The sequence below is a fragment of the Crocodylus siamensis genome, chromosome 4, assembly GCF_052110815.1.
Source record: "Crocodylus siamensis isolate JL-2025a chromosome 4, ASM5211081v1, whole genome shotgun sequence".
Classification (NCBI taxonomy): domain Eukaryota; kingdom Metazoa; phylum Chordata; order Crocodylia; family Crocodylidae; genus Crocodylus; species Crocodylus siamensis.
Genome location: NC_143398.1, coordinates 183864056 through 183883302, shown reverse-complemented (window position 1 = coordinate 183883302; position 19247 = coordinate 183864056). Strand labels below are relative to the sequence as shown.

The 19247-nt window shown below is 43.0% G+C and overlaps 1 long non-coding RNA gene across 5 annotated transcripts; it reads left to right on the top strand.

Moving 5' to 3' along the window:
• Positions 1–200: 200 nt before the first annotated feature.
• On the top strand, positions 201–18908 carry LOC149867309 (uncharacterized). Of its 5 annotated transcripts, XR_016442012.1 has the most exons (6): positions 203–339; positions 2277–2343; positions 3698–3975; positions 4812–4935; positions 5278–5395; positions 8721–18908. It is a non-coding gene; the product is annotated as an uncharacterized LOC149867309 (long non-coding RNA). The 5 variants fall into 5 exon arrangements; XR_016442013.1 differs by lacking the exon at positions 3698–3975 and having other exon boundaries at positions 201–339; positions 2301–2343; XR_016442010.1 differs by lacking the exon at positions 3698–3975 and having other exon boundaries at positions 5278–5399.
• Positions 18909–19247: the final 339 nt, after the last annotated feature.

Here is a 19247-nt window from a genome sequence, read left to right as displayed (position 1 = left end):
CGGTGCACAGGATGCGCTTTCACATGTTCAGCCCTTTCATCCGCGCCACCTTCGACCCCGAGAACTTCGTGCGCCGCTCCAGGCACGTGAGTGCGCACGCGCACGCACCGAAGAGCGCTGCGGTGGCGCTGCCCCGGGCTGCGTGAGGGGCGAGCGGCTGCTGGCGACATTGGCAGGGGGCTGTGCTCAGGCAGCCCTTTAGCTGGGCAGCTGGAGGTGCATTAGGTGGCCTGGGGGAGCCCTGCCTGACTACAGAGGAGAATCTGTGAGCTCCAAAGGACAGAACCTGTGCACGCCTCCTGGGCAAAGGATGTGTTGGTTGTCTCATCTCATAGGCAGGTGAGGTTCTTTGGGGGAAGGGTGTTTGTACACGAAAGCTTGCAAAGAACAATTTTCCCAACTGTTTAGTTGGTGTAATAAAAGGTATCACATATCCCCAAAGGATCTTGTCTCCCTGGGGGAAGGAGAGCACCTACGCCTCAAGAAAAGGCAGGGCCATGTGTTTCCTTGACCCAGATTTCTTCTACTGCAATCTGAGAAAAGAGTAGATGTCTCCCAACCTGATGATGTAACAAGCAAACCAAACTAGAAAATGCCCATGCAGCTTTGATCTTCCCTTTCAGGCCATGCCCAAAGCACTGCTAGATAAATGTCCCTCTGCTGTCGGAGCACTTGTCTGTGCAGTTCTGCAGAACTTGGCTCTTTCCTCGTTCTGTTTTAACATCTTTAGAAAGCTGCTGTATGATATTGTGAGGCTCTGTGGACTCACATCCAGCAAGCCCTCAGATGACCTCCATGTTTCCGTGGTCATTGACCAATCTGTCCATGGGGCCTCGTTGAGATCAAAAAGCAGCTGGCAGAAGCTGAACGCAAGCAAGATGGAGGTAGCCTCTTAAAGATGGAACTGTCGCTGCAGCATAACTCATTTGAGCGTATAATTTATTTGAGAGAAGACTCATCTGAGTTCTCTCTCAGTATTTAAATTAATTCATAGCTTCTGTGTCCTCTGGGAATCATTGCTGCTGCTCAGTTCTTTAATGGCATCTAAAATGCCTTTTTCCATCCATATGCCATCCTGCTGGGGAATGTCCTAGGCACAGTAATCTGTGATCTTGAGAACTGATTAATGTCATTCACCCTACTTGAAGGACACATGCCCAGAATATAGGATATAGGTAGGATTTTCCCTGTTGTCTGAATGCTGCCTTGCTTTTGTATAGGCCATCAACCAAAAGCAAAAAAATACATTTTATAAAGAAGTAAAAAAACAGATGGCTAAAAGGCCCTATATAACTGCACAATTCACTTTTGTTCCCTTTGTTTGGTACAAGCCTCATCTTCCATTTTTTGTATATTTCTCTTGCTATGCACCTTTTTTCAGATGTGGGGTAGTCAGTCTCTCCTCCTGGGATGCTAATCTGCTTTGTTAGCCTTCAGATTCCTCTAAGAATAACATATTTTAGATTCTTCCATTACCTCCTACTGAGAATGCAAGATGTGTGCAAGATCTATTGTTATTTTCTTTCTGTTGTGAAGCTCCAGCTGTATTGTTGATGCTTCATAAATAAGTCACGTGAATACAGTATCACTATAAAAAGCCATATTGATAAAATATTGGGGTAGCAAAAACTATTTGGTACAATAACTGATTTTATAGACCAAGTTCTGTCTGTATTATGAGTTTGGGAATGTTGTTGGGAAGAAAGTGGGGAGAGTGTGTGTGTTCAGTTTTTTCCTGCTTTCTTCCCAACAACATTCCCACACCCTTAATACAGACAGAACTTGGTCTATAAAATCAGTTATTTGATTGGCGGGGGGCAGACATGTATATCACTTTCTTGACCTAGCAGGAAAGTGAAAAGGAGTCTTTATTAATAGATGATTTAAATTTTCACAATTTGAAGGATAATTCTTATTCTTAGATAAGAACATTCAAGTTAAGTCTCACCTCTGGTTTCTTTATAAGGGCTTTATAAAGTTAAAGAATCAAAATGAACACTTCCGTTGTTTCCTTTCCATGAGTTTGTAGTCTACAGGCATAAAAATGCCATAAGGAATTGAGCATACAAAAAAATTAGAAGCTATTTGCAGAACCCCCATTGTTACCAGTTTAGCATGTTAATGGTTTATTTGGGAGACCATAAAATAATGTGTAGAAAAAGTCTTAGTAACAGAACACTTAATGTGCACTTGTTTTATAAGCATTGCTCATTACTGAAAAACAAGTTGACTTGGAGTTAATGGAGTATTTGCTCACATAGTTCTTTGTTTTGTAGACTTTTGTTCTTTTTTCAAACCAGCTGTCTCAAACTTGATCTCTTGGCAGAACTTGCATCAGATGAGGTAAATATGTCTGACCCCTTAATCTGCTGGCAAATTCCCAGTTAATAAAAACAGATGGTTCTAACTTGATCTAAAATGAGACAAATGCTCATCTGGAGAATGATGCATGATTTGTAGACGTAAATTGAAGGAGAACATGTTGAATTGTAAGTTACTGTGTAAGGCAATCTGTTAAATTATTCTTAGCCCTAGGGAAATGAAAGAAATGCCAGAAAAAGGCCACTGAAGTACCAAAAAGGGACTATAAGGATGTAATCATTACAGGTGAAGGTTTATAACATAGGAAAGACTTGCAAGCATCTGCTTACCTGGGCAAATTGTTTGAAGTTCCTTCAGTGTGACTTAGAGTTCCACCAGTACTAGACACTGGCACCAAACTATAGAAAAAAATGCTGTCATGGGAGTGCTGTTCTGTGAATTCACCTGTCTAATTGGTATCTGTCTCCTTGGACATGTTCCTAATATTCTAAACTGAAGACTTCGGTTTGCTACCTTGAAGTAGCAAAACCAGCTAATAAATCCTTTACTAGCGCAAGTCCTACATTCCAGTGAGTTCTTAACTTCCTGGAATGTGGTCTGGATCACCTCTGGAAAGCTGAAGAGTCTTCTGGAACACAGGTAGCTTCCCATCCTTTTTCCAACCCAACTCCAGGAGTTTAGCAAGCATTTATAAAGTCCAGCCAGAACTGAAGAGCAACAACCAGCTATCAGAAAAGGAGAATATGTGAGAAGCCCTCAAAGGACAAGAGAAAAGGAAGTGGTTATCAGAAGCCTATCTGTACTCTGAGCTGATGGAGGCTGAAACTTTGATACCATGATTAGAGCTAGGGTAGGGTAGTACAGCTACTTTGATTCTGGTCTTGCTGGCTGGCTTAATGTTGCAGATTGGACCTTTTGTAGATTGGATTGTACACTGGATGGAGCATGGGTTCCCTGAACCTGCCTGATTTTTAATAAACCCTGATTTGCTGCTATCATAATGTAAACAAATCTGCACATCAGTATGTATCAAGAAGTAAAGGTCCAGTCAGTGAAGAATAAATTAAAAAAGCATTTAACACCTGCTTCATTGGCTGCTATTGTCTAACCCAGTGGTCTCCAAACTTTTTTGATTGCACCCCCCTATCAGTAAAAAATTTTTGAGCATGCACCCCCAATATATGTATATTTACTGGGGGCACCACTGAGGGCACCACTGTCAAGCCCGCCGCGTTGTGGAACTCCCACTCTTCCCTCAGGGTACCTCATGTACCATATGTGACATGACCATCTGACATACGGACTGAGTGAGGGCGCCAGCATCAATCCATATATTAAATACTAGTAATGCTTAATTTCTTTCTTATTTTTTTAGATAAAAAATAAATATAAGTTCTAATATTTTCTTCCCACACCCAATGGATTGTCTTGCGCACCCCACTTTGGAGACCGCTGGTCTAACCTGTGCATTAAATGAGGCAAGGAATCGCTACAGTTAGGGGAAGAAGCAACAGCAGCTCAGGCACAGCTTACAGCTCCCTGGTCCCAGGGTACCTCCTTGCTACTCAGCCTTGGTACAGGCACAGACAAAGCCCCATGGTTCCACAGGCTGGATCCAGTGGTTCTGTGGGCCAGATGTTGGTGACCCCTAATGTAAGTTGTGTTTCTTTTTGGAGGAAGAGTCTTCATTTTAATAGTATTCCTTGTTTACATATCACTTATTAGGGCTATAAAAGATTTAAAAATTTGATCGCGATTAGTTGTGCTATTTAAAAAAAAAACCCAAAACTATAAACACTCAAAATTATACACAGAAAAGCTCAGTTATACAAAATTATACAGGTACTTTTTATGGTTGGGATGGGAGGAAGGCACGTGGGGGAGGGGGCAATCGAGGTCCCCATGGTGAGGGAAGGAGTAGGGCACAGGGGCACAGGTGAATGAGACCTAGGCTCCGGCCCCGGACCGGCCCCAGGGCCCTATTCACCCTGCCTCTGCCCCATTCCCTCACCATGGGAGCCTCAATCTGCCCTCCACACCTCTTTCCTCCTCCACTCCCCTTCCTCTTCACAGACTTGCCTGTTGGGTACTGCTGCTGGGCTGTGTTCCTGGCTGCCTGCAGGCTGCATCTGCATGTCTGTGCGCTTCCTCACTGCCCCCCCCCCCCCCGCTGCATCCTCCCGAAGCCTGTGCCTGGGTTGCCCTACGGTCCTTTCTGCTGCCACTGTTGCCCCTGCAGGGCAGCCTGGAGGCAGCAGTGATGGTGACAGTGTGTAGCTTGGGTGCAGACTCCAGAACCATTTGCGTGATTAATGCATAAAAAAATAATTACACAAACAATGATTAACACATTAAGCGTGTGTGTTAACTGCAATTAATTAACAGCCCTAATCCCTATTTTTTTGTAATGCTGAACTGATATGCAGTGTTGGCTTCAAGTCTGGAATGAAGTGTAGGGTTAAGAAAAGTACCATTCTTCTCAATTTTAGATATTTGAAGTGTGGAAGGAGAGCCTTGCTTTACTGTCTGATGACGACAAGAATGCCTTGGCTGTTGATATGGATAAAATAATGTTTGCAGGAGCAGAACATACTGGCTTTTACCTTGACAGTGGTAGGTATAGAATTCTAAAATATTTCTTGTTATAGAAACGTTCCCGGATTCTGTTTCTCTTCTTCAAGTTTCATTTTGATGTATTCACTTGGTTTAATTGTAACCTAGATTTTAGTAAACTAATAAGCCATTCACTGGCTGGACCTTTACTTCTGCTGAATTTTGCACCTCTTTTTAAAGGACATGTTTTTATCTTTTTACTGTTGCTAAACTTTATGAAGATGATTTTAAATACCCTTGTCTCTTCCTTATCATTCTTTTAGCCATTTTTCTGGCTCTTAGTTAAATGTATGGTAGAGTGTAAGTAAAAGATTTGGAATAAGATTTTTGTTTTCTTTCTAGCAGGAAGACTTTGCTGTAATCTGGATCGGCTTTTGGTATAATTGCAGTACTGTGATCTCTGAAGTTGATATTTTCGGGTTTCGACTTGAAAAACGTAAAAATATTTTAACAGCACAGTGTGAGTAAGTTCCAGTCTTTCCTAAGGCATGTCTACATCACAATTTGTAGTTTAATTTAGAAATACCTGAACCAGCCAAAGTACTAAAAACAGTGTAGCTGGGGTAGCACAGAGCCTAGCTCAGGCTGATTTATCTTGCTGCTCGTCTAGACCAGGGATGGCCAGCCTGCGGCTCCGGTGTCTGAACTTGTGAGTCCAAACTAAGTAATATGTTTGCTGCAAGCAGTCACATCACGTGACGTAATGGCTATGGAAGCCAGTCGCTGTGCGAAGCTTCAAGGAGATGCATATTAACTTCTGAAGAGATGCATGTGGCTCCAGATCTGTGGGTTGGCCACCCCTGGTCTAGACTTTTTCTAGTACCTAAACTAGATGATTGAAAATGGACTTGAGTTCCAAACTCTGATACAGTCTGCTGTGTGGATAGACACTTTGTGACTGTATTGTATCTCACCCTTGTGCATTAAAGTTCCATTAGTATTTGACCCAGCTTCTCTTCTGGAGTTCAGCTGGGTTATTTTTCTTTCTTTCCTCAAATATCCCCTTAAGATTATTGTATTTCAACCTTATAGCTTTGCATTATTCTGAAACAAGCTCTCTAAATCTGTTAGAAAACAGATTCATGTAACAAACTATTTCTAATCCCTTCCTGTACCTCAGCTGCACCCCTTAGGAAAGGGGCCTGTAGTGCAATAAGAAACAGTCCTCAGTCTGTTTCTTCCTCATCGCTCTTCTCAAATATAGCCTTCCTGCAAAAGCATGCAGTTGGCTCAAGAAGACAGCCTCTGAGAGAAGAAAGATTGAACTGAGTGTTTTCTGAAGGAAAGTCAAACAAAGCAAACGTCATCTGGTGTTTGAATAGTTCACATCACTGTTCACACACTGGTTGAGAAGATGTATTTTCATAGGAATTAATATACAATATCTGTTATAAAATATGCCAGTGTCAGAGCTATGCAAACTATTTGCATTGTTGACATGGTAATAAAATAATATTCTCCTAAGTTATAAAGAGTAAGAGGCATGTGGCATTTTAGTGCCAAGCTTACGATATGGTGGCTGTCCCTCTAAAAAATTATATTCCAAGAGATGCTATGTAGGGTCCAAACCTTGAGGAAATATCCCCCTTTGCTTTCTGTCTAAGCCCACCTCTCCTGTATTTGAAACCTATCTCAAGGTTTTTTTAAGACTCTTCCTCTTGAGGGACGTAGTGAGTCATGTCAGTTCCTGGTTCATGAGTGCATCTAAATTGTGCGTTCTGCCACTTTCAGTGGAAAACAAGGTTCAAATGGATAGCGAAACTCAACTTTTGAAAAGTGTCCATCACTACAGTGTTAAGTGGTCCTGCTTACGGAAGAATTGGCACCGACTGGGCAGCATAGTTATACTGCTACTGCTCATGGTCACCCTGGCCAAAGAACATAATTCCCATTTTTGCCAAGACAGTCTCATTTTAAACATCTATCCAGCGAATCCTGTTGGATATGCTTTTATCCTGCTTTCAGCAGGATTCCTGGGACAGGTGTCCTAGTGAAAACAAGCAAGTTCATCCTCCTGCTCTCCAGTGCTCTGTGCCCCACTGCCCTGATTTGAGACTCAGAAAATATGGTTTCCCTGTCCATGGGTGACTCGGGGAACACTGGTTTCTAATGCAATTAAACTTAAGGTCACTAAAAGAGTAAATTTTAAAAAATCCTTGAAAACTCAGAAAACAGAAGCTGAAAAATTCCACCAGTAAGGCACAAGCTAAAGTCCACAATGCATATCTATTAACATTTTATCAAACAATAAAAATGTATAGAAGGATTCGGTGTTACTGTTAACTCCATTTTTACTAATCTAGCGTACTATCTAAAGGATTAACTTAATTTTACTCAGTTTTTTTCATGCCCCTCCCCCCAAATCATTCAGTATAGATTATCTAGTTAGTAGTTCCGAATTAAAAAATATCTGTCTGCTCACATGAAATTGAAAAACTATTTAGAAACTAGTTTTGCTGTAGACCACCTTCTGGGAATTCTAAAGGTGATGTTTTAAAAATCGGGTAGACAATTAATGCCAGGGTTTCCTTTGTTCTTATTGAGGTCTAAGCCAAAACTAACCAAAAAGACTCCTGTTGACTTAAGTAAGCTTTAGGTCAGCCTAGATGGATTTTAAATTTTAATTTAATCAATTTCAATGAACTCTTCCATTTTATTTCAGTAGTTTTTCTTACTGGTTTATTTAATCATTAAAATATTTACATTTTAAACTTAAGTAGAGTCTTCACACTAGGTAGGCCTGTTACATTTTTGCTGCCTAAGATGGCACACTAGCTCTGTACACTTATCTAAGTAATTATATAGCTTTTTAGAAAATGGTGAATTATGTATTGCTTATTTACTAGAAAATTTTGCTTATTTGTATCAAGCAGCTTCATTAGAATGGCAACTAGAATGTAATTAAACACACATTTAAAAACACCATCTAATTTTTTAGAAGTAAATATGCTTAAGTGTTTTGGATACATAAATTTCTATGTTGATTTGGAAACTGAGTCAGATGCAGCATGGGTAGGGAGAATCTATAAACTAGGAGTATGAAATCACCCACTTTGACTTCAGTGGATGATTCTGTTGAGATGAGTGGTGGTATCTTTTTGGGTCAGGATAGTCCTCAGTGTCTGTGGTTTTGGGGTTTTTTTGTTTGTTTGTTTTTTTGCCAGTCTGTTTTGCCCAGTAGTATGATTTCTAGGCTCTCCACAGAATAAACCATTTAATACAGTATGTGACCTGTTGCGCCATATTTATAATATTTGACCTCAAAAGTAAAATGTCCTGCCACTGTTTTCTTTGTGTACACAGAAAAAGCACACAGCCTCTGACTCAGAGTTCTTGATAGAAGGTCATGCATTCAGCATATTTATTGTTTATTTAAATATTTTAAGAGGCTACCATAACTTAAAGGTTTGACATAATTTGCATTAAATGCATACTTCATTTTAAATAAGCTCTTATTTTAAAAATTATTTAAATAAGGGAAAACCCTAAATTAATTTTTTTACTATTAGTTGAAAAAAAATAGATTTGCCATCCCTGCTTGTCTGCTATAGAAATACAGTAGTTTGTTTTAGTCCTAAATGCTGGGGAGGGAGTACGAAGCAGGGAGGGAAACAAGTAGCTCCCAGTGAGTTGTTCAAACATCTAGACTTTTAAAGGAACAAAGACTAAGAGAAGTGATTTGAATAGCTTCTGTATTTTTTTCCAACATGTTAACAGCATTAGCAGCTCTCTAAAAGTTTAATTTAATTTTAATAACTCTTAACTTATTGTGCTGATTTCCCTAGGTTCCAAAGGGAAGCTACACGAGCTGTAAAGCCAGAGTGGACTGTTACACAGATTGAATATCCACAGCTAATATTATAAATTTCTTTGACAATGGCTTTTATGGATCCTTAGTGTACTGGCAAACCAGAAAGATGCCAGGATGTTTTTGTGTCCATGTTTCGCAGACTCATTTTTGTTTTTAATTTCCAGAATTAGTTTTTTCAATTTACAGTACCAGATCAGTTGCTCTGAAAGCATAACAATAAAGCCTTTTTCCACAATTCTCTGCATCATCACAGTACAAATTTAATTTGCAATAGGTCTCTTCAGCAGCATTTGTGAGAGCATCTGTTCAGTTTGCATTAACTGAGTTATAAATGTACCTGTAACACTGGTCTGTATGTTGTATACTAAAAAGATATTCTTGTATTACTAGAATATAACTTGTGTAACACATGAGCTTCCATCATGGCAAGCAACTCTTCCAGGATAATACAACATAATAGACAACCAATGAAATTATTAAAACGGAGGGCAAAACTTAGAAAGTAGACATTAATGAAGTAATAGCAGATGACAAATCAAACAAGCTTGGAATGTCATCTGAAAGGTCCTTCCTGATGTGGATTGCATATTTGAGGGTGTCTGACCACAAAATGGAGTAATAGAAATCCATCCATCCATGGGGCCTGGTGTACTTGCCTATTCTTACCTTACTTATTCCAAGGTGAGTTCTGATCTGGCCCCTTCATATACTGGCATATCCAGTTTGGAGAGGAAGCAGTGGGATTTCTGAAGCAAGTTAAAAATAACAAAATTAACTGCTGGAATGTTGAAAAAAGTAATTTGAGATAAAACTAGAAGAATTCAGGATATATACATTAGCTAAACAAGAATTGGTAAAAACTGATTTTGTATAGAGAGGTCAAAGGCTATTTTAAGTAGAATGCAATCAAAAAAGGGAGCTTGTGTCTGAATAAAACTAAAGCTTGTTCCAGGATTGTGGTTACGCTGCAACAGTATTTCAGATTAATTGAAGCCTCACTTCTTGAAATACTTCTTTGGAACTAGCAATAAAGAGTATATTAAATAAGCTTATCCTTCATTCTCCAAATAGGTCACATCAGGATAATTTCAGCAAGATTTTAGCCCATTCATGTTGTGTAGTGCTAGAGGGAAATCTCTACCTGTAGAAGCCCTAGGAAGATGGTATATATTAAGGTGATTTTTTTTTCAACATAGCTGATCCTATGTGTTGGGAATTCAGACCTCTGACCATTGACTCCACTGAAGCATTATGAAAAAGGAACTTCAGAGAGGTATGGCAGACTTCAGGAATAGTTTCTAAACTTTTGCTTCAGTCTGACATTGGTCAGAAAGGATGTTATCTAGAGTGGTATAACAAAGTACCAAACTTTTGTAGAGAGTTACTCTAGTTTTAAGACTTTTCATGCCAATAAGAAATGTTCAAAGAATCATCAAAAAAGAGGCAAACCTTTCAGCAGAAATAGAGTTAGAAATCAGGTTTTTTTAGTTAAGTGTTTTGTTCATTAAAAAGTTGATTTAGTGTCACTGGATTCTAATTTGGTAATAATGCTGTACTTTTAGGAAAGTACAAGGACCTTCCTAATGGAAGTGGATAACACCAAGTGGGGCTTAGTGCTTTATGTACAGCCTCCTGCTTTCAGTATTAGGGCTTAGCAAGATCTAATTTTGTTGCTCTTCCCTAATCATTATAAAATGTACTGCAAATTGCTTTCTAGTTTGGCATTGAGGCAATGACCAAATAAATCTGAAAGTGCATTTAATTTACTGAGCTAGAATTAAAACTGTTTAACAAATGAGGAGCATCTGTGCAATTAAGTTGGAAAGAGGGGTTTATGTTCTAGAATCAGCTGAGGAAACAAGCACCGCTGAAGGAAAGTCAAGTCATTTGAAAATATAGTGTTTGTCTGTTTGTCTCCCTCCACACTTCCCTCCCCCTCCATGAGTCTGTTTTTATAGAGTTAGTAACATATCCATGCTGATTTGTGAAATGTCTATGCCAAGGAAAGACCAAAAAAGCTTGAAGAATTTGGACAAGTGTTCTTTTTATCTCTTTTAAAGGGAGAGAGGGAATCACTGATTGGGAGCACATATCAGCTGTTGTGATCTAACTGTTACATCTACGTGATCCTGGAGCTAAAATTGCCTTAATTTTGACCCTGAATTAAACAGGGTTAAAGTCAAAGCAGTTTTGCTCCTTTTGGGTAGGGACAGAAGTTACACGTAAGTGACTGGAAACTGGTTCAAATCTTTAACACAAAAGGGCTAAATACAGATATTCAAAAATCCTGAGACTGAATCAATTCAATCATCACAAGTTAGTCTAAACTGTGAAGATTGAACCAATAAGCAACTGAACAGACATTCTCTCTTGATTCTGGAAATGCAGCCACATATCTGTAGTGGCTCAGGCCAGAAGCTGGGGGGTGCCCCATGCCTTCCTGGTTGGCTGGAGCATACCGCTTGGGCCAAGACTACTCTGCCCACCCTGCAAGGTGGGAGTTGGGGGGGGTGCGTGGTCTGTGGGGAGGTGCAAAGCATCCTGGGATGTTAGGGAACTGTGAGTTAACTTCAGTCTGGAGGGGATCTGGGACAGAATTCAATAAGCCAATTTAACCTAAACAGTTGGGTCTGATACTAGATCCATCCAGGTTTCTCTTAAACCGGTTTTGGCCATTTTGAAAGCAGTTTATGTGCGCTGAATTTCTGTTGTGTTACAGATTTGAACTGGTTTCCAATTGCTCATACTGGTTTATGTGTAACTTCTGTCTCTAGCCAGGAAGTTCAGTGCACATAAGCTGGTTTTGGCCGTTTTGGAAGTGGCTTACGATAAACAACCTCTCACTACTCCTGCAGAGAAAATAAATCGAGGGAGGTTAGGTATTCCCTTTTCCCTTCCCCTACCTTCTCCCCCCTTCCGTTCTTTTTCCTCCACTCCTTACTGTTAAATCTGCTCTCCCTGAGCACGTGGAAGTGAGGCAAATTTAAAAAAACTTGATATTAAAATAAATGCAGTTTACCATATAGGCAAATTATTACACGTACCCATGGACTTAGTGAATCCAGAATTGATGCATTTTACTTTTTTTTTAAACTGTTGCAAGTTTTAGCACAGGTAATTCATGAACACACTTTTAAGAACTTTTGTACTGACTTTTATATAGTACAGTCTACACCTGATATTAGTCCAAAAGGCTCATGATTCACCACACAGTTCCTCAGGCTAGGTCCCAGCAGAATCAACAGCATTTCAAGCTGTAGTGATCCCACAGCTCAGCATTGTGTGTGTGTGTGTGCTGCAGAGGACACCCACCCACCTGCATGCATACACACATGCACACACACGCCATGTGCTAATTAGCCCCTCTCTTATGACTGGAACTGGGTGCTCTTGTCTTGAGTCCTGGGATCCTCTGAAAAATTATGTGCAGATGAGGTGCAGGGCAACCTAATCATGCAACAGGCTGAGGGGGTGACAGAAGGATTTTGGGTGAACTGTTTTGTGGCCCCATTCTATGTTTGCCAGACATTTAAGGCTGGTGAAGAAACAGGAATCATTGGAAACGGGAAAGAAAGATGCAACTCAGCTGTGGGAATGAATATGAATTTGAAATGTATTCAGTGAAATGCTTCACTATGATTTGAAGAAGAGTTGGTGCTGAGGGGACTGTATGCAATGGGCAGTAACATGCATCTTATTCAGACTGCAAATGTAGCAATTTTGGCACCAAGGGGAGGGTATCGGGGCTGGCTCTGGCTCTCCTAGTGCTGGCCTGGCATTGCAGTACCTCCAGGCCCAGTGCCAGTTCCCTGCGGAGGGAACACTCACCCATTTGAGGTTTTTTTAAGGGCAAAAAATACAACTCCCTAAAAGGTTCCCATCAGTATGTTTGCCCCATATGGTCCGTGTGTTTTATAGTCATGCTCTGAATGGCTGCACTTAATCAGCTTCAGCGTTGGTTTCCATTACTGAGCACGTGCTGCTTTTGGCAGAAGTTTAATGATAGACAATGTAATGAAGTTTCCTTGTATGTGATTATAAGACAAGGGTCAAGCTTGACACAGCTCTGCTGCCTAGCTGGGCAGGACTTGGCTATGGGGTCCCAGCGGGAAGCAAGACAGGGCTGTGGGTGGCTTGTCTGGGGGAGGGCTGCTACACTCTGAGCAGGCAAGGAGACGCCTGTGTGGATCTCTGATCCCTGTCACGCCAGGTTGCAGGGCAGGGAAGCAGTGCAGAGCGGTGAGCAAGCCTGCTGGTCCCTGCCGCGCGACTCGGTTCCACAGGGAGCAGAGATCTTTGCCGAGATCTCCTTGCCACCACCTGCCCTGGATTTCTGCTCCCGGTGGAGCCAGGTCATGCAGCAGGGACAAGTGCTGCCCTGCTGCGCAGCCTGGCTCCACAGGGAGCAGAGATCCGCACCGGAGGTCTCCTCGCCATCTTGGCCCACCTCGTGCAGCCCCACATCGCTGGGGCAGTGCAGGGCAGGCAATGGTGGCAAGGAGACCCCCAGCGCAGATCTCTGCTCCCTGAGGAGCCAAGTTGCGTGGCAGGGCAGCAGCGTACAGCTGGGCATTCCAAGCCCAGCTCTGAAACTGGAATTTTCCGAAATATTTATAAAACATTTTGGATGCCTTGTTTCATTTCAGAGGTGTTTCAGAGCCTTCCGCTTCGATTCAGATTCAGTGTTTCGGGCACCAAAATGGCCTGAAATGCCTCCAAAATGAAACAGCTGCTGAAATTTTGCACAGCTCTAGTAGGGATACATGGGCAGCTGCAATAAAAAAAAACTGGTGGTTTCAGCCTAACTCAACGTTGGACAAAATGGTAGATCTGGCTAACAGCCAGACTCCATTAACCAGCAGCCCCTGCCTGTGTCGCTGCAGCCAGTTTCCATTAAGGCCACAGGAGGGATGGGGCTGTGGCAGCATGGGGTTGGGATTTCCCTGGAGACCCAAGCAGCACTGGCAGGAAGCTGCTCCAGGGCTGGGGCCAGGATTTTGTGATTGTGACAGCGTGGGCTAGAGCCAGGGGAGAGCTACGATTTGCTGCCCACACACCCTGGACAAGGGCATGCAGGCAGCAAATTGAAGCTTTGCCCTGTTGGGGCATGGGGGCAGCAGATTGTGGTTATGCTGGGTGGGGCAGGGACATAATGATGGGGCAGTCCTGTCAGAAAAGTTAAAGCTCCCTGGTAGAGGTGGTGGAGGGAATGTTGTTCTGCCACTCCATGTCCTGTGGATAAATTGAACTTAATTTTCATGCCTTACGTAAGCAGTGAGGTGCTTTAAAAAATCAAATCATGTTTTCCTGTGTGTAGGCTTAATGTCAGAGACTAAAATATCTAAGAGCAAAGCTTTACTAGAAACTCTCCCGTGTCTTAGAGCCTCCATTTTTTTGCCCTAAAAGCCACACACATTATGTATAGCTTTATGCTGTGTTTCCCACCAGGTAAAAAGATCATAAGAACTGTGATCCTGGGTTAGATGTTAAGAGTTTTAAAAACTCATAAGCCCTGTGTATAACTAAAACTTTTTAACAAGTAGATTCATGGCTCATGAAACATGTAGGACTAGCATGACCAAAATGATAGAGTTCCTAGCAGCTACAGAATAAACGCTGCCTGGTTAGCATCACTGTAAGTCCTGTATCCCTCCTGCCAATTTGCTTCAAACTGTATAAAGAAGAATCATTATGTAGAGTCTCAGGGGTGTTGATTGTTGGTCTAAGGACATAGGCAGACAAGGTTATTTTGGTATATGTGATATCTTTTGTTAGACCAACTGAATAGCTGGAAAAAATGTTTTTTACAAGCTTTCAGGCACAAGCACCGTTCTTCAAGCATAGAATCTAGTGTTTGCATACCCTCTGGGTTTGAATAAAAGCTTAAGCCTCTCACCAGAAGCAAGCTTCCTATGGCCCAAAGCACACAGACCATGTTGGGACAAGAAATTTAAAACCTACTAACACATCTCCACCACTCTCATAATAACTACACCCCACAACAGTCATCACCTTCCTGAATCTTATATCTGCACTTCCAGAAATATAATACATTGCCCCCAGTGCACTGAATGTCCAGATAGAAACTGTATAGGAGAAACCAAACAACAATTGCGTATCAGAATGAATGCACTCTGAAATCTATCAAAGGCAAAAATACCCAATTACCTGTGGGTGCACATTTCTCACAAAATAACTACTCTCTTTCCAGTCTCTCAGCTGTAAACCTCAAAGGGAATTTACAAAACGCCTTTCATAGACAAGTCTATGAACTTCATAAATCTGCTGGATACAAAAAATTAGGGACTAAATATAGACATTGGATTAGTGGCACACTTGTTATTCATCGTTAGCAGTCCCTCAAAGTTGAGGATGACATCCATCAGGCTTGATTGGGTCCTCAGGGGACTGAGGAGTCCAATTCTGGATACACATACTCTTTGGCAATTGGGGCATGTTGTTGTGCAGGGCAGTGGGATTCGCAGCTCCAGTTGGTCTCCTTCCTCTGCTGCCACTGTTCTGCCTCAGTATTGAGTTGTTGGGCCTTGAAGTGGTGTACACCTTGGTGGACCAGGTGGTGCCACACCAAATGGTCAGCAGCTTGCTCCTCCCAGCTGTTGGTGTCAATGCTTGAGGGTGACCTTGAGTGTGTCTTTGTACCATTTTCTTTGGCCATCCTTTGAGCGTTGGCCAATGGAAAGCTGGTAAAAGAAATCTGGCGAGGGAGGCAGTTCTCAGACATCCGATGCAGTGCCCCATCCGTCAGAGCTAATTTCTCAAGAGCAAGGTTTCAGTGCTGGTGGATGCAGCTTCATGGAGGATGCTTGTGCTGGTATGGCAGTCCTCCCTTTTGATCCCCAGGATTTGACGCAAGCACCGCTGGTGAAAGTTCTCAAGGGTCTTAATGTGGCGTTGGTACGTGGTCCAGGTTTCACTGCAGTAGAGGAGGGTGCTCAGTATGACAGCCTTGTAAACCAGGACCTTAGTTGACTTCCAAAGGTCTCTATTTTCGAAGACACGTCGCAGCTTGAAGAAGGTGATGCTGGCACAGTTGACTCGGTACTGGGCTTCTTTATTGATGGTAGACCATTGAGAGAGGTGGCTGCCAAGATATGGAAAGTGCTCTGCGTACTCCAGGCCTCCTTGTCTATGTAGATAGTGCAAGGGATGTTCAGCTGGCCTGGGAGGGTTGGTGAAGAGCCTTTGTCTTCGATGTTCGAGGACAGGGCAAATCTCTTACACAAAGTGTTGAAGAGCTCTAACATCGTTTGTACATCTTGTGCAGAGAGCCATCATGCAGCAATCATCCGCAAACTGAAGGTGTTGGATGTCTTTGGTGGCGAGTTTCATTTTTACCCGGAAGCGCTCAAGATTGAAAAGCTTCCAGTCCAGTTGATACTGGATACTGATGCTGGATGGTAGATCATATCGGATAGGTGGATGAAGATGATGGTCAGGTAGATGGTGAACAGGGTGGGGGCGATCAGGCAACCTTGTTTGACACTGGTCCAAATGCAGAAGGCATCAGTTTCAGATCTTCCACTCAGGACAGTGGTGGTCATATCATCATGCAGGAGCCTCAGCATGCTGATAAACTTCAGCGGGCAGCCAACGCATTGGAAGACGGTCCACAGAGCTTCATAATTTTAGGAATCGAAAGCCTTGGTCAGGTTAGTGAAGGCAAGGAACAGTTCTTGATTTTGTTCCTGATATTTTTCTTGAATCTGCCTGGCAACAAAAACCAGTGCCCCAGGATGGTTGTAAGCCACACTGGGTTTCCTCAACAACAGGATGAAGGCAGTTTGGGAGGATGCAGGCCAGGATCTTACCTGCAATGGACAGGAAGGAAATCCCCCTGTAGTTCCCACAGTCAGACTTGTCCCCCTTCTTGTAGATGGTCACCATAGTTGCATTTGGAGATTCCTGGGGATGTCCTCTTCGTCCCAAAGGCAGAGGATAAGCTGGTGGAGTCAGGATGTGAGCCGAAAGCCACCAGCATGGTAGACCTCTGCAAATATACTATCTGGCCTGCAGGCTTTGTTGGTTTTCGTCTGGTGGATGGTCCACTTCAGCTCTCCGATGGTTGGTGGATCGCCAAGGGAATCCACCACAGGGCATTGTGGGACAGCTCGGAGGGTCTCCTTTGATACAGTGGACTCCCAGTTAAGGAGGAGTTCAAAATGCTCCTTCCAACGCAGACAGATGGCATCATCTTCACAGTAGTCAGGAACCATCCTGTGATCAGAGGGGGTTTTGTCCAATGGAACAAGGTCCATAGGTTTTCGGTGTAGCCCTGGATCACGTGCACCTTCTTCACCCGCTAGTTATTCTTCATGTCGCAGATGCATCGCTGGACTTCAGCCTTCAGCTGGTGGTACACTGACGTCTTACGCCAAGTTCATGGATGGCTTTGCCAGGCAATGAAGGCTGCATGCTTCCGCTCAAGGACATCGTGAATCTGAGCGTCATTGGCATCGAACAAAATTAAGCTTTAAAACCTGCCTAACATTTGATAACACCTGGTAACCTCTCTACATTTTACCAAATACACTTTATCACCTGTTAACATTCCCCTCTTTTGTCCCTGCCCCCTCCCCCCGCCCCACCTATCTCTCACCCATTAACTCCTATCCCCTGTGATCTTCCCTGCCACACATTTGCATTTTCACAGACCTGCATTTTGCATATTGGCTTAAGCTTTTATTCGACCCTCGGGAGTACACAACTACCAGCAGACTTCCTCTATGCCTGAAGAAGTGTGCTTGTGTCCAAAAGCTTGTAAAGAACAATTTTTCCAACTATTCAGTTGGTCTAACAAAAGATAAGCAGACAAGGTTATTTGCATAAATGCATTATGTCAGGTGTCAGTTCCTTTCCCTTGGTCCTTCCACTCTGCTTTCATGCCTACTGTACTTTTTTGTCTCTCTCGTACATTTGTAATATCATTAAGACTAAGACATGGTTACAGTTGCCCCTACAGCACCAGACACATGAATGGCACTGTAAAAATAAAGCCTACTGTAGCTTGTGAACATGTATATCCCCAGTTTCCATTCTCTCTTACAACCAGGGATCCAGATTTTCCATTTGCTTTGGAAAAACGTGGATTTTCTCCTTTTAAAGGAAAGGAGAAAATAATAGATTTTCTATTTTTAATAGAGGAAAACCCAGGAAACTGAGTTTCCTCTCACAGGCTGGCAGAGTTCCAGCCTGCAAGGGGCTGCTTAGGGCTGGAGGGAGCAGGGGGCACCACGTGGATGTGTGGGCATGCATACATATATGTGGCAACCAGACAGTGGTAAGTTTCCAGGTAAACCTATTTTTAGGTGTGGCGGTGGGAGGGTGGTAAGGACAGGCAACATGGCAGGGGTGGCACAGGACACGGGATGGAGGGGAGGGCACAGGTGATATGTGGGGGGGACGGGCACACATGCCGCCCCAGATTTCTGCCCCACAGCAGGGTGCAGGGCTTCAGCTGGGCCAGACCAGCTCTGGGCTGAAGCCATCTCTCAGGTCCCAGCAAGCAGGACCTAGCATGGAAGGGAACGCTGTACCATGGCAGCCAAGGTGAGATGCCCCCTGCCCACCCAACAGCAGTGGGGGCACAACTTTGTGCTGCCATGGTGCCTCATCTTGGTAGTTGTGGTGGAGTGCTCCCTCCCGTGCTGGGTCCCACCTACCGGGCCATGGAGGTGGCTCCTGCCCAGAGGTGGTCCAGGTGCAGGTCAGGAATGAGGGCTACCGGCAGGGCTTGGGAAGCTGTGGCTTGGGTGTGAGGGGCAACAGCATAGGCAGGAGTAGGTCACTGGCATATCAGGGCTGCTCAGCACCACAAAGCAGGGGGGTAGGGAGGTGGTACAGCTGCAGCTGGACCCACATTCTGGTGAGCACAGGGGGAACTCTGATTTTCCATGATTAAAAAACAAAATCGACTGCCAAAATCTATAGGTACATGGAATTAGTTTTATTATAATGAATGAGACATTGGGAGGATTCCAATTCCTTGAAATTTGTAAATATATCAATAAAACCTTGTGTTCAACTGACGCCTATATATGTAGTGGTGTTTCATTTTAGTCGTGGAAAAACGTGGGTTTTGGGGATGTTAATCAGCATTTGCAATTTTTAAATGGAGAAATCCAGGATCCCTGTTTATAACTGAAAACAAGGTGACTGATTTTGGTTGTGGTTTCTAGGGCATGGCTCATACCCCCTAGCACAAGCCTTATGCCATCAATTCATTTTATATAGACAAAGAGCAGTCAAATGATATGCACTTGGGCTAAATTTGAACTGGTGACATAAAGGTGAAAGATTCCATGTTCCTTTGCTGATCCCCTGTGCAATATCATATTTCTTTGACACTTGGAACAGGTCCCCCTGGGTTTGTATTTTTTTTCATCTCAAACTGCAGCTGTGCTTCTGATCACTCTTGAGCCCCTGTCTGTAAACAGCTGCTTGGCACAGTTTCCATGTGTGAGTCAGTAAATCATTACAAATG